The sequence below is a fragment of the Heterocephalus glaber genome, unplaced genomic scaffold (assembly GCF_053883595.1).
Source record: "Heterocephalus glaber isolate CG9 unplaced genomic scaffold, H.glaber_assembly_v1.0 deba00001606, whole genome shotgun sequence".
Taxonomy (NCBI): Eukaryota; Metazoa; Chordata; class Mammalia; order Rodentia; family Bathyergidae; genus Heterocephalus; species Heterocephalus glaber.
The window spans coordinates 39,860,910-39,875,217 of NW_028258377.1; the positions used below are offsets into that span (position 1 = coordinate 39,860,910).

General features: G+C 42.9%; 1 protein-coding gene and 1 pseudogene across 2 annotated transcripts in view; both read right to left on the minus strand.

Moving 5' to 3' along the window:
* Positions 1–537: 537 nt before the first annotated feature.
* Positions 538–2,087, minus strand: LOC101707883 (store-operated calcium entry-associated regulatory factor pseudogene; annotated as a pseudogene).
* Positions 2,088–11,795: 9,708 nt separating this feature from the next.
* Positions 11,796–14,308, minus strand: part of Cdc42se2 (CDC42 small effector 2) — a 38,197-nt gene continuing 35,684 nt past the window's right edge. For both annotated transcript variants that reach the window (XM_021241840.2, XM_087194604.1), the window contains one exon: positions 11,796–14,137. The gene's annotated coding sequence lies outside the window, so the exon portion shown is untranslated. The remainder of the gene's footprint in view (positions 14,138–14,308) is intronic.

The following is a 14,308-nucleotide window of genomic DNA, read 5'->3' on the forward strand; positions in this document are numbered from 1 at the left end:
GTCTTCAACTCTGGGGAAGATACCTAGAAGATGAAGAGCTGAGTCAAAAGGAATTACTATTTTTATTATTTTGGGAAATGTCCACACTGATTTCCATAGCGCCTGTACTCCTTTACATTCCCACCAACAATGTAGAAAGGCTCCTCTTTCCTGCAGCTTCTCCAGCACTTGTTATAATTTGAGTTCTTGATGGTCATTCTTTCTGGAGTAAGATGGAATCTCAGTATTGTTTTAATATGTATTTCTCTAATAGCCAGATAGGTTGAACATTTCTACATGTATTTATTGGCTAGTTGTACTTCTGAGAAGTGTCTGTTCATTTCAGTTGCTCACTTTTTTGTTTTTATTTACTGTCATTTTAATCTTTGATGCAAACACTATTACAACAACATTTGAGATTCCACAAAGAACTGCATGCTTTTGCTACTAAAAGACCTTCAGTGAAGCGTTTGAACTACCTCTTCGGAACTGAAGAAAGAGGGAGGTGTCACATGTGTCTGTCAGCACATGATCATTCACAACCTCCTAGGTGCTTGCTTTCTGCCTTTACCTGTGAAAGGTAATTCTCACTTCCCAGAAGCCTGGCACCGCTGAAGGACTCAGCACTCCAGAGCTCAAAAGTGATCAGAACCTACAAATAAGCCGAATTAGCGGTCCAAAGCTTGGTTTAAATATTTGAAGAATAGCAAACATCAAATAAATGTAACACCAAATAGAGTATAACTGTTTCTACGAGGTAACAACTCATCCACTAAAACCATCTAAGACTGAAATTTTCTATAACAGTTTCTACTGGTGACTTTTTCATTACTAATGCTTCCCACAGTTAAATTTTTAGCATTCCACAGGAATCATCACTTTAAAAAACTGCATTATACACGTGCATGTTATACTAATATACAGTAAATAAGCATCTTGTCATATACCAACTCTTAGCCACAAATAATAAAATACAAAAACCTGTAGAGGACAAAACACCGCAGAACTTTTGAATATTTCCCTTCCCCAGTTGTTAGCCGGTAGCACTTTTTTTGAGAGAAAGTGATGAAAACTCAGAAATTTTGCCTCCAGTGTTCAGCTTTATGATTGTCTAGTACCACCACATCCTGATGCTGTTTTGGTTTTTGGATCTGAGTTTGAACATGCCGAACTGCCCCCCACGTCTCCACAAGGGGGTGAGCCAGCACGGCTGTCCCATGTGTTAGCATATGGAGGAGGGTAGGAAGGGTGGTATCACCAGTCTGAAGACGGTGTTTTTGCCAAATACCCTAATATTCCTCCAGTTCCCTGGCCAATCCAGAACCCTGGTCCTGAATTTTTGGTTGTCCTGCAAAAGCACTACCAAAACTAACAGCTGCACCACAGCCACTGTTCTGTGGCCCTGCAAATCATACTGGAAGCCTGGTGGAGGGTGTCCTGCTGAGCTGGTGAACCTCTGATAATGCTGAGAATACAGAGGATACTCAATATGGTGGAGGTGAGTACTGGCTGTCACTGAGAAACAACTATAAACTGCAAAGGGATAGTAAGCAGCGCTTGATGGTAACCAGTCCACCAGTGGCACGGGAATCTGCAGAATATAGCTTATAATAATGATCAGAGAAAGAGAAGTCCTGTTGTTTTCCAGGTTCTTTCAATTTCTCCAAGCCAATCTCTGTATAATCTAAGTTACACTCTAAGCCACAGGAACCTCTAGGTACATACTGGTCTTCAGAGGAAACACCCTTCAGAGCTCACCACTGTTTTTCCAAATCTGTATGCAATATCCAAATTGGTCTTCCATTTCCACTGTACATTATAACCATCCCAGCCTTTGTTCTGACGCTGTGTGACTTTTGGCGTGTGCCTCCAGCACGTTTCAACTGTGGTATCCAGCCTCCGGGGAGGTGGTAATAGCGGTCATAGTAGAACATAGCTTTTACATTCCACAGCAGTATTCTGTCAGGTGTCCGGCACAGCGCAGGGCTCACCACTTCACATATTCTATAAATTACTCCACTGTCCCAGGAAGTAACTGGCAAACATTTTTTCCCATTCTGTAGGCTGTCTCTGCACTCTGTTGGTTGTTTCCTTTGCTGTGCAGGTTTTTAATTTGACATGGTCCCATTTGTTGATTCTTGATGTTATTTCTTGTGTGATTGGGGTTCTGTTCTGAAAGTTCTTGCCTTATACTTGGTCTCCAAGGGTTTTACCTTTCAGCAGATTGTTTTAATATTTGATCCATTTTTATTTTAGTTTAATACATTCTGGGAAATACATGTCTAGATTCAATCTTCTGCATATGGATGGATAGCCAGTTTTCCCAGCACCATTTGTTAAAAAGGCTGTCGTTCCTGCAGCATACATTTTTGGCATATTCAGATGGTTGTGTGTGCCTGGTTTGTTCTACATCCTGTATTCTCTGCCACTGATCCATATGTCTGCTGCTGTGTCAGTTCCATGCTGTTTTTATCACTGTAGCTTTATAATATAACTTGAAGTCCAGGATTATGCTGCTTCCTTCTTTGCTCTTGTTGCCCAGGTTGCTTTTTTCTATTCTGGGTCTTTTCTGATTTCACATGAATGTTGGACTGTTTCCTCTGTTTCTGTGAGGAATGCTGTTGGTATTCTGATTGGGATTGCAGCATTCCTACGTATCAGTTTTGACAGTGTAGCCATTTTGACAGTATTGGTTCTCCCTATCCAGGAAGAGGGGATGTCTTTCTACATTTCATTTTTGTTTTGTTTTGTTTTATTTCGTCTTTTTTTTTTTAGAGTATGGTAGTTGTTGTAGTAGAGGTCTTTCCCTCTGTTGATTAGGTTCATTCCTAAGTATTTAATTTTTCTTGATGTTGTTGTGAATAGTTTGTTTTCCTAATTATTTTCTCAGTGAGTTCATTTTTGTGTACAGGAGGACTGTTAATTTTTGTGTGTTGGTTTTATATCATGCTACACTACTAAATTTGGATATTCCAAGAGTCTTTTGGTAGAATTTTGGGTTTTCTATGTAAAAGACCATGTCATCTGCAAATAATGACAATTTAACTTCTTCCTTTTTTGTACATAAGCCTTTTCTTTCTCTTTCCAGATTGCTCTAGCTAATGATTCAAGTACTACCAGTGTATTGAATAGGATTGGTGATAGTGGACATCATTGTCTTGTTCCTGCTTTTAGAGGAGAAAGCTTTCAGCTTTTTCCTTTTAATACGATGTTGGCCGTAAATTTGTCAAACATGGCTTATTAGATTGAGATAAGGTCCTTTTATACCTATTTTCTTCACAGTTTTTATTATGAACGGATGTTGGATTTTGTCAGAATCTTTTTCTGCATTTAGGTGATCATATGGTTTTTGTCTTTGCCTTTATGTGGTGTATTATTGATTTGTGTATGTGGAAGCATCCTTGCATCCTTGGAGTGAAGCCTACTTGGTCATGATGTTTGATCATTTTAATGATTTGTTGCATTCTGTTGACCAAAAACTTGTGGAGGATTTTTGTACCTGTGTTCAATAAAGAGATTGGCCTGTACCTGTCTTTTTCAGTTGGGTTCTCATCTGGTTTTGGAATCAGAGTAATACTAGCTTCCAGATAGGACTTTGGGAGTCTCTTTCCCTTTCAGTTTCATAAAAGTCCTAGCTCTTCCCTGAAGTTCTTGGAGAATTTAGCAGTAAATCTGTCAGGTCCTGGGCTTTTCTTTTCTTTTTTTTTTTTTTTGTATCAGGGATCAAACTCAGGACCTTGCGCTTGTGAGGCAGGTGCGGCGCCACTGAGCTAAATCCCCAGGCCCTGGGCTTTTCTTATTTGGTAAGTTTGTTTGTTGTTTTGTTTTGAGACAGGGTCTCAATAGTACAGACCTTGAACTCACTGTGTAGCCCAGGCTGGCCTCCAACCTGCTGTTATCCTCCTGCCTCAATCCCCCAAGTGCTAGGATTACAGGCATGTGCCACCATGCCCGGCAATCAGTTTTCACTACTGTCTCAATTTCATTGGCCTGTTATTGGATTAGTCAGGGTTTTTATATCTTGGTTCCGTTTTGGAAATTCTTATGTATCTAGGAATTTCTCCATATCTTCTGGAGTTCTCCAATTTATCACGGCCTGTTATTGGATTAGTCAGGGTTTTTATATCTTGGTTCCGTTTTGGAAATTCTTATGTATCTAGGAATTTCTCCATATCTTCTGGAGTTCTCCAATTTATCACAGTACTGGTTTTGAAGTAGTTACTAATCTCCTGAATTTTAGGAATGTCCTTTGTGATTTTCTTTTTTCATTTCTAATTGCACTGATATGGATCTTTTCCCATTTGGAGGGTAAGATTGACTACACGTTTCTGTTTTGTTTCTTCTTTCCAAAAAAAAAAATCTCTTTGATTCACTGATACTTTGTATTTTCCCCCCTTTGGTCCCAATTTCATTGATTTCTCCTCTGATACTGATAATTTCATTCTTTAACTATGGACTTGAATAGTTCTTGTTCTTCTAGAACCTTGAAGTGCATCATTAGGTTATTTGAGCTCACTGTTTTCCTGATGTGGGCATTCACAACTATAAACTTCCCTCAAACCACTTTCATTGTATACCATCGCTTCTGGTATTATGAACTGGCATTATTGTTTGATTCTAGGAACTGATTTCTTCCTTGATTTCATCTGTAACCTGTTGCTGATTCAACAGTACGTTATTTAATCTCCATGTATTTGTATAATTTCTGTGGTTTCTTTTGCTGTTGCTTTCTAGTTTTGTTGCATTATGATCTGATAATATGTACAGGATAATTTTAATTATTTTATATTTACTTAAACATGCTTTATGGGCTACCATGTAGTCTATTTTGGAGAAAGACCTTAGTCTCAATCCGTTTTAAAAGATACTTCTGCAGGCTATATTAGTCTGGGTTGGAAGTTGTTTTTTAGGACTTGAAAGACTTCACTCTGTATTGAGAAGTCTGCTGTAACCCTTAATGGCTTTACCTTTATAAGTGATTCATCACTTTTTCTGTAACAGCTTTTAAGAGTCCGTCTTTGTGTTGGACTTCTGGGGTTTTGACTGTGACGTCATGGAGAAGTTCTTTTCCGGTTGTGACTCTTTGGGGTTCTATATGCCTCACTTATCTGTATGTTAAATTGTTTCCCCGTGTGTTGAAAATTTTATGCTATTATTTCCGTAAGTAGGTTTTTTAATGCCATTTGTGCTGTCTTGTGATTTTTCACTAAATTCCACTTGATCTTAGGCGGCTTTGCGTCATCTAGCAGCTGTTGGATCCATTTTCCATGTTCTCTTGTTGGTTTTAAGCTCTCTGAGTATCCGTGGTAACCTGGAACAGTCCTACCTTCCAGGTCTGACACTCTGTCCTCACACTGGTCGGTTCTGCTGCCCATACTTAAAATAGAATTTTTTAGGTCTGAGATTTCTGTTTGGTCCCTTTTCATGGACTCTCATTCTTTGCCAAACTGATCTTTCGTGTTTTGTATCATTTTGTTTAGCTCAGCTAGCTTTTTATTAGTGTCTTTTGTAAGCTCACTGATCATTTATGAAGTTCATTATCTGTGTAGTTACATCATCATTGAGCTCAATGAGCACCTTATTGATCTGTGTTTTTGTCTCCTCTTTTATCATTTCATATAATTCAGGCATGTGGCTTTTGATATCCTCCATATCAATGCCCAGTGGAACAGCTTTGGGGAAGCTGGGAGTTTTTGGAGGCATTTTGTTCTCTTGTCTTCTCATATTTCTTTTTTTGTATGTGTGTGCATGCTTAGGTTTACAGGTCAGTTATAATGGAAAGACTTTGTTGCTAGTATGGAGATCTCTGTAGTTAGTGTGTGCTTTTGGGCATGGCTGATAATATGCCTTTGCCTATGTCCCAAGAGCCAACCACCACCTCCATTAATTTGGGTAAGGGTTAGGGTGTGCTGTAATTGGCCCGGCACCCAGTTCTCTGGAAATGAAACAGTATTGTTGATGATAAAGACAAAGCAGATAATGGCCCACAGTAAAATCAATAGCAACAATAATGCCACCCTGGAAATAGCAACAAAATCAATAACAGTGAGTCAAAGACAAACTGGATTTTGACATACCATAAGAAACAATAGAAGCTACCACTCCACCACCCTTCCCAATAGAAAACAGGTCTGTAATTATAAACACAAAAACAAACCAAATACTGACATATAGTAAATATCTACTAAATAAAACAGCTGTATCACCAGTAACAATAGAAAAGAATTCAATAGTAATTACCGAGTCAAATATCTAAAGCTTAAAGATGGAGAGGGTGGGGAAAGGGAAAATAAAATTTGACAAAAGGAAGATGAGGAGAGAAAAGTGAGATAAAGGATCCCATTAAGGAGTAAAAACCTCAATAGAACTAGTTAAAAGTAACAAGAACAGACAAAATGAAAAAAGAACATTAAAGAAGGAAAAGGAAAAAAAGGCCCAAGCTTCCCCAAAACCAAAGAAAAGAGTCCAGAAATAATTCCTGCAGGTGTTCAAATGAGTGTTTTATTTCCAGAGTCTGCAGTATGGGAATCCATGAGATAAAAGGGAGGGACAGTGGGTCATCTCTAAGATCTACTTTGTTTCCACACACACATTTTTGTGTGAATACTGACTCCTGCCCTGTCTTTCCAGCTGGACGTGGTCAGTCAGTGATGTCCCCCCTAGGGCTGTCATCACTCCAGCTGCTCCCAGGTTCTGAGTCCCTCTATGCTCCCCAAATCACAGCTTTCTTCACCTAGCTCTACAGACTTTGGTTTTGTGATGTGCTCCCTCTGCTCCAGAGGCCCCTTTGTTCACTCCATGCTGTGGCATTGTCCAAGTCAGGGCAAACCTGATTACATTGAGAGCAGGTGGAAGCAGGCAGACCACTCTTCTCAAAAGCCATACAAGGCTGGCCTGGCTTAACTCAGAGGGTACAACCTTCACAACCTTCTGTGCCTGAGCTTAGACTTCTCAGGCGTCTGTGCCTGGCCTATGCCCTTTCTACAACACTCACCCAGTCACTGTAGTAGGATGACACCAGAAATTTGAAGTGTAATTGTTCTGTAGTTTTTCTGTAGCTTAGTAACCCTTCCCCAAAATAGCTCCCGATTAAACCCTCTCACGTATGATGGGTGCTGGCACTGGACTTCTCCAACTCCAGCTTGCCATATGGAAGAAGTCACACATGGAACAAAACCCTACTTCCTTTTTGCAGTTTACAAGAACCATGGGCTTTTCTTGGCACTAGGGCTGCCAGCCTGATCCACTGTTTCTCCCTGGAGCTGCTGACTCTGCCCAAGCTCACGTCTCAGTGGAGACAGGTCCCCTCCACAGGGGCCGGGTTCCTTTCCCAACAGCTTTGTTCTTTTCTCTGCACTGTGCTCCATTTCTCCAGCTTCTCTGTAGTTTGTATTTTCCTTTCAGCTCTTTCCTTGTACCTAGAGACACATTCTTTCTTCACCAAGTTGACTCTCAGGTATCGCAATTCCATGTCCCAGAGAGGCTGTGTTTCGGTCTCTACTCCATTTCAATCCCTTCCCCTATATATCCTTGTAGGAGTTTCATACTTTTAGGTCTTACCTATATAAATGCTTTTTTAGATAGGGTAAAGATTTGACTGCATGTTTTTGCATACGGGTATCCAGTTTTCCAAACATCATGTTTCCAAACCTCTCCCTCATTGAATAGTCTTGATTCCTTGCCAGATACCACAGACCACACACAGCTAACTGGGGTTCTAGTCTGTCACTGGTCTGTGTCCATCTTTATGCCAGTACTGCAGTTTTGATTTTGTTACATGTGCACTAAGTTTTGAAACCATGGTGTGTGAGACCTCTAAATCTACTTTAGCATGATTATTTTGCCTCTTTGGGGTTTCCTTGAGATTCTCTGGGAATTTTAGGATGGGTTTTTCTTTTTTTTTCTTTTGGTACCTGGGATTGAACTCGGGTCCTTGCGCTTGCGCAGCAGGCAGTGAAACCACTGAGCTAAATCCCCGCTTGCGGGGGGGAAACGACACTGGGGGATGAGAGTGTAGTTCATGGCAAAGCACTTGTCCAACACACACAACACCCCGGGTCCCAGCCCCAGCACTGCAGAAAGATATTAGGGATTATGCTAGCAACTACAGTGAATAAGTAGATCGCCTGGGCAGTACGGACGCAACAGTAATTGTTCCAGTCCAAAACATAGTCTGTCCTTTCATTTATGTGTCATCATTAATTCAGTAACATTTTGTAGTTTCCAATATATGTCTTTCACCTCCTTAATTTGTAGTTTTTACTGTATTTGATGCAATCAAGAATGGAATTCTTTTTTTTTCTTGCTGACTTTATTCCCACAGCATAAGTTATTTCTTTGGTTTCTTCTGGGATGTCCTTTGCTTCTGAAGAAGCTCCTCTTGTGGTCTAGGAACAGTTTATCCCTTCTCAATAAGGATTATCTCAGTGCACTGTGGATTCACCCATTCATGAGCTGAGTGGGCAGCTTAGGTGCTTGGTTCACTGGGTTGTGTCCAATGGGCAGAGAATCCAGTCCTCTCACTGAACCCTTTCCACGTTCAGCATTATTACTCTGTGTTCCAGCGGACACAGCAAAATCCAGGGATCCTTTTTGGCTGTCCAGCCCCACTGTTTGACCTGACCTACCTCTCCCAGCACTGTGGTGACGGAATGACCTACAAGCCTGCTTGACAGTCACTGTAAAGATTTGGACCTCTTGATTCGTCTGATTTGGGGGGTTTTCAGGGTCAAGTGAATAGCAAACCATTCGCACAAACCTCAGGCCACTTATGGGCAGAGCTGTATTTGTTTTGCACAGCCTTGCCACATCATTCACCTTAAAATATGGAAACACTGGTCTTAGTTGTTGTCTTTGCTGAATTTATTAGTTTTATCAGTTTTGTGGAATCTATAATTTTCTGTATATGGTATCACTTGTAAGCAAAGATCATTTTACTTCAATTTGGATAACTTTTATTTCTGTTACCTAGTTATTCTGATGAGTTGTTCCTGATAATCAGAGAAAAGCTTTCAGCCTGTCATTGAATACTATGTTTGCTGTGGGCTTTTGCTCTCTGGCCGTCATTTTGAGGTAGTTTCCTAGTTTACTGCTTTGTTTTTTGAGACTGGACCTTGCTACATGATTCAGGCTGGCACGGAACTCACTCGAGCCCAGGCCAGGCTGGAACTCACAATCCTGCCTCAGCCTCCCAAGTGCTGGGATTACGTACATGGGCCACAATGCGCAGCCTTGAATTGTTTTTTGGTACCGGGCATCGAACTCAGGACCTTGCGCTTGTGAGGCAGGGGCGGTGCCACTGAGCTAAATCCCCAGCCCCCTTGAATGGTTTTATTGTGAAAGGGTGCTGAGTTTTGTTGAATGTTATTTTCTGTACCAACTGAATTGATCAAGTGGTTTCCACATTCTGCAAATGTGGTATGTCAGTTGATTTTAATGAGCTGTTGAAATCTATTCTTTTGCTTGACAGTACTATCTGTGGAACCCAGGGCTCAGCCATTGTTACTGAGACGGAGTCTCCCCAAATTCCCCAGGCTGGCCTTGGACTTGCATCCTCCTGATTCAGCCTGCAGGTAGCTGGGATCACACACGTGTGCTGTTAATTAGTATTTTAGGCTTTGTTGTATTCTTTTCCTTTCCTCCTTTCAGGATTCCCCTGACTTTTGAAAGTTTATCTTCGTGTGAGTCTTCCGGTTCTGGTTATTGGTTTTTTGTTTTGTTTTGGAGACAGTTGCTATGTATTCCAGGCTGCTTCACCACCACCACCACCACCACCACCACCAGGGATCAAACTCAGGACTTTGAGCTTTCGAGGTAGGTTGAGTGACACTGAACTAAATCCCTGGCCCTGGCCTTTTTGAGACAAAGCTTCACTGTGTAGCCGTCTGGCCCTGACCTCACAGCGACACTCTTGCCTCAGCCTCCCCAGTGCTGGGATCACAAGTGTGCGCCACCATACCCAGCCCTTTTATGTAATGCTGCTGATACTGTTTTGTTCGTAAATCATCCTCCTGATTTTGTGTAGTTGCCTTAAATTCCTTATAAAGTGTGTCAGAGGTCTGTGCTTAAGTTCGACTTCAGAGGATTTATTTCCATTTGGGAACCATGTTTCTTTTCTCTTCCATACTTTGTGTTCTTTTGTTGCAATGTGGGCATTTGAAACACAGCTGCCTCTCCTCATCTTCCTCCCTGGCTCAGATCTTTCTGTTTTTTGGTACCTGGGATTGAACTCGAGTCCTTGCACTTGCGCAGCAGGCGGTGAAACCACTGAGCTACATCCCCGGCTTGGCTCAGATCTTTCACCAATCAGCCCAGCTTAACCGCTTGTGGCTCTGCAGACCTTTCCTGCTGGTGCATTTACTTGGGCTGTGTTTTGTCTTCGGTTTCCTTGTACCGTGCAGGACTTGCTCTTACCGCCAGGCTCCCTGTGCCCCGCGATTCCTTCCGCAGCAAAGACCACCACTCTCGGAGCACGGCTTCTAAGGCCGCAGATCAGGAACTTGGATATTCTTACTCAAAGGCGCAGCCTTTACTGTGCAGCAGTGCACCTTCAACATCTGGAAAATGCTGGAAGTTACAGATGTTTAATTGCCAAAATATAAAAAGTTGGCAAGGAGTCATTTGGTGTCCATTCTCTTGCTGGACGATTCTGGATGGAGCCGACAGATACAAGGTAAAACCTCAGTGGTTCTCTTTCAAGTTTGCTAACAGATTTGCTTTCCTCCTTGTGTTATCAGTTGTGCATATTTTGGCATTTCATAGGTTTTGGCACATTTCAGACTATTTCTGAGTATTTCTAGACCTGTGTTTTTTCACCCCCGTACCAGGGATTGAACTCAGGACCTTGCGCTTGGAAGGCCGAGCTAGATCCCCAGCCCTGTAGCCCTGTATTCTTGTGGTTATGTGCCCTCCAATTCTGCGTGGCCTTTAAAACATGAACTACACCACAGCACCTGCCACACCAACGTCACCTCTTCCTTCACAGTTTCCTTTGAGTTTTGCAAACTTATCCAAACTTTTGAAATATTCTTTCCTGATATTTCTCTTAGACTTTTCTGTGTTTAGAGAAGTATGTGGTGGTCTTGGGACACAGCTACCCCTTATGGACCTGTCCCTCAGCCTGGCGAGACGAAACCTCTCCAAGGACACGCTTGTCTCTGTGGGCTGAAGCCAGGGCTGAGGTGTGGCAGCGTCCCCACCACATTCGCTGTCACCCTTCCTCAAGCCCTCACAAGCCAGCTCAGGCGATCCCCCCACGGGAGCCACTGTCTTAAACTCCCTGAACATTCTCTGGCAGCTGGATCCCCGCCCGCCTCTCAGATTATGTAAATCCTACATGTACTGAGAAGAGGCCGCAGCATACAGAAGTGCGTCCATACCCGATGCTGTGGTTGGCGTGCTCCCGAGGTGAGATGGTGTGCACCCGCAGTCCTGGTTCTTCGGGAGGCAGAGGCCAGTCTGGGCCACACAGTAAGACCCAGCCCTGGCAACTCAGCAAGGGCCTATCTCAGAAGGCAGCCGGCTGGGGTGTTGCTCAGTGCTAGACCAGCTGGGGCTCAGCCTCGAAACACAAAGCCTGCCACATGTGACTTCCTACCCAGGTCCGCTGAACAATTTTACCCTACTTCATCTGATTTTATTTTCCTAACATTTTGAGTAGAAATTTGTTAAGTTGTAAGATAAACTGTGAAGTTACAGATTGTAATTAGATATTTAAATCGTCCTGTGTTTTGCATGATAGGAGTCATCACTAAAAATGTCAGGAAGGTGGTGCTCTAAGTGAATTCAGGTGAGTCCTTGAAAGAAAAAAACCAGGATTGAAAGAAAACATTTATTGAATCAAAATCAATACTTTCTTTTTTAATATCTACAAGCCAACAATGAATTCACTTCATTCAAGAATGAACACAAATGTACAAAAAAAGTATGCTTATATTATAAAAATATGTCAATTTTATCTCCTGGGTGCTGAGCAGAAGTCATTTTAAACAAAATCAAGGCCAACTTGTTCCCTATAACGAAACCTCTCCAATTTCCTAACCGAAGTGAAAGCGGATGTAGAGCCCGCTGATGCTGCTGCCCCACTCAGAGGCGGACGCTGGCCCCCCGGCTCTCAGGCACCACTACCTGCCTGCACAGGAAGGCACCTCTTCCACCCAACACATCACTGCTAGCACAGTCTTCCTGCGGCTTCTCTTGCTTAACAGTTGTTAGCATCTATTTCAGCAAAGTAGTAACAGGATAAAGAATTCTGAGCACAAAAATCCTACTTATTTAATCAGCTTCAATTTAAAAATGAGATCCACTGCTATGGACAACAAACGACCTCTCAAGATTTTACAATCCCATTTATGAAGGTGGGAAAGCTGCTGCCCTCCACTCTCAAACATCTTTAAAGCCTCCATAGGAAAAATGTATGACCAGGGTTAGCATCTCCGTCACGCCACTCACCGGCACCTTTGCAGCACCTGGCCTGGGCTGTGCGGCGAAGGCCCGCGCGCTCCTGCTCCCGTGGAGCACAGTTCGCGTGCTCTAGTGATGGGGAGACATGAATACCGAAGTCCTCAAGAGCTGAGGCAGAGGGACAGTGGCTCCTGGATGCTGTTCCAGGAGTTATGTGACAATACAGAACACTGCTCTCCCCATGCTGACAAAGCCAAGGAAACCCCGTCCGTGCACGGCGGTGTCCTGGAGGAGGAGTGGCAAGGGCACGCAGGCGAATCCTGGAACGCAGCATCCATAGTGAAGTAAAGACAACAGATGGATTAAAGGGTAAATTACTCAACTGCCTCTCTCTGCTTGGCATGGACACATCTGAAGGCCCAAAACTGCAAGATACAAGGATCTCCTCCTGGTTCACCACTCTGCTGGGTAAATAAAGCAACTTCAGAAATGCTTTGTTTTACATAAACCAAAGGTTTCTTAAATTACCTGGGACTAAGCTTTTCCCTGGGAAAGGGGCTAAATGAAGGCAGAAGAGAAAACTATCGTGTTCCTCTATGCAAACACTAATCCCTTATAGCTCTCTAAGTTTTCCATTAAGCGCCATTTCCTGCATGAAATGTTAACCCTACCAAAGGTAGATAGGCCTGAACTGGACATAGGATTTAAACATTTAATACTACACTGACTCTGGCTTAATTTAACCCTATGCTCTACTACATGACAGAAGCATTTATAGAAATATTTGAAATACACAAAATTTGTGAAAGATAAACATTTTGGAACCTGAGCAAAGGCTTCTTACCAATACCATAAAAAGTCACCGTACTGGTCGTTCTCACAGGCAGCGATTCAGCCAGGTCAGTGTGCTGCTTTTGGCAACTTAGCCAAACTGAAGCCCAATACACTGCTGCCAGAAACAACTGGATACCAGCACATTACACAGAAGACATAGAAAGGGAACAAGAGCCCAAAGAATGAACAGCTGGCAGGATGAAGGCGCTGCTCAGAGTTGCCGGGATGGGTCTCCCCACAACATACCTGTTCACTACCACACGTCCTAGCCCTCAAAGTACATGTGCTGCACACTTACACCGAAGGCATGCCTTGGGGATGCCAGCCTTTCTCTTACTGCAGTTCTAGTCAGACAGACCAAAAAGTCAAGACGTCTGGAAATAAGCTACCAAGTTAGCTTTCTCTGTGGACGACTGACACGACTTGGTGCCACAGCAAAACTCTCTAATAGCAGCAGTACCAGCCCGTGGCAGAAGAGAAACACTCATTTCTCACATCCCATGGGCCACCACATCAACTCCATCAAGCATGCAAATATCTATTCTGCTGAAGTTTCAAACAAATATAAACGATCATTGTGCTTGTGGGTCTCATACCTTCCCAAGGTGGCAAGTTAACTTAGCAGTAAAATCACAGGGCGGAAATGAAACGTCTACGATGGGAAAACTGCGGGCTGGTGCCGGCAGTCCCAGAACAGATCATGCTCGGTAGGGTCAGACCCTCCCGCCCGCGCCCTGGGCACTGCAGTCCTGTCTCGAGTGCCCACAGCGTGGTCTCAGGGCAGAGCAGCAGCATCACTGGCGTGGTCGCAGGGGTGGGCAAGGTGCCCGTCAACTTCTTTTGTAGTTAAGGACGAAAGAATGCAATCACAAGACAAAGTGACAGAGTAGTGGGCAGAGAAAATATCGAAGTTCACAATGACCTGTAAAAGCAAAACAAGAATTCAAATTATTTTCACACTTTCAGGCTTTATCTTTCTTAAAAGCAGTCTGTGTTTAAGTGCTAACCCTGCAATCACTTCAGTGTGCATGAGACTGTTTGATGCCTGTAGTTAAAGGATCAACCTCACTCCTTGTTTCAAAGATGCACGCAA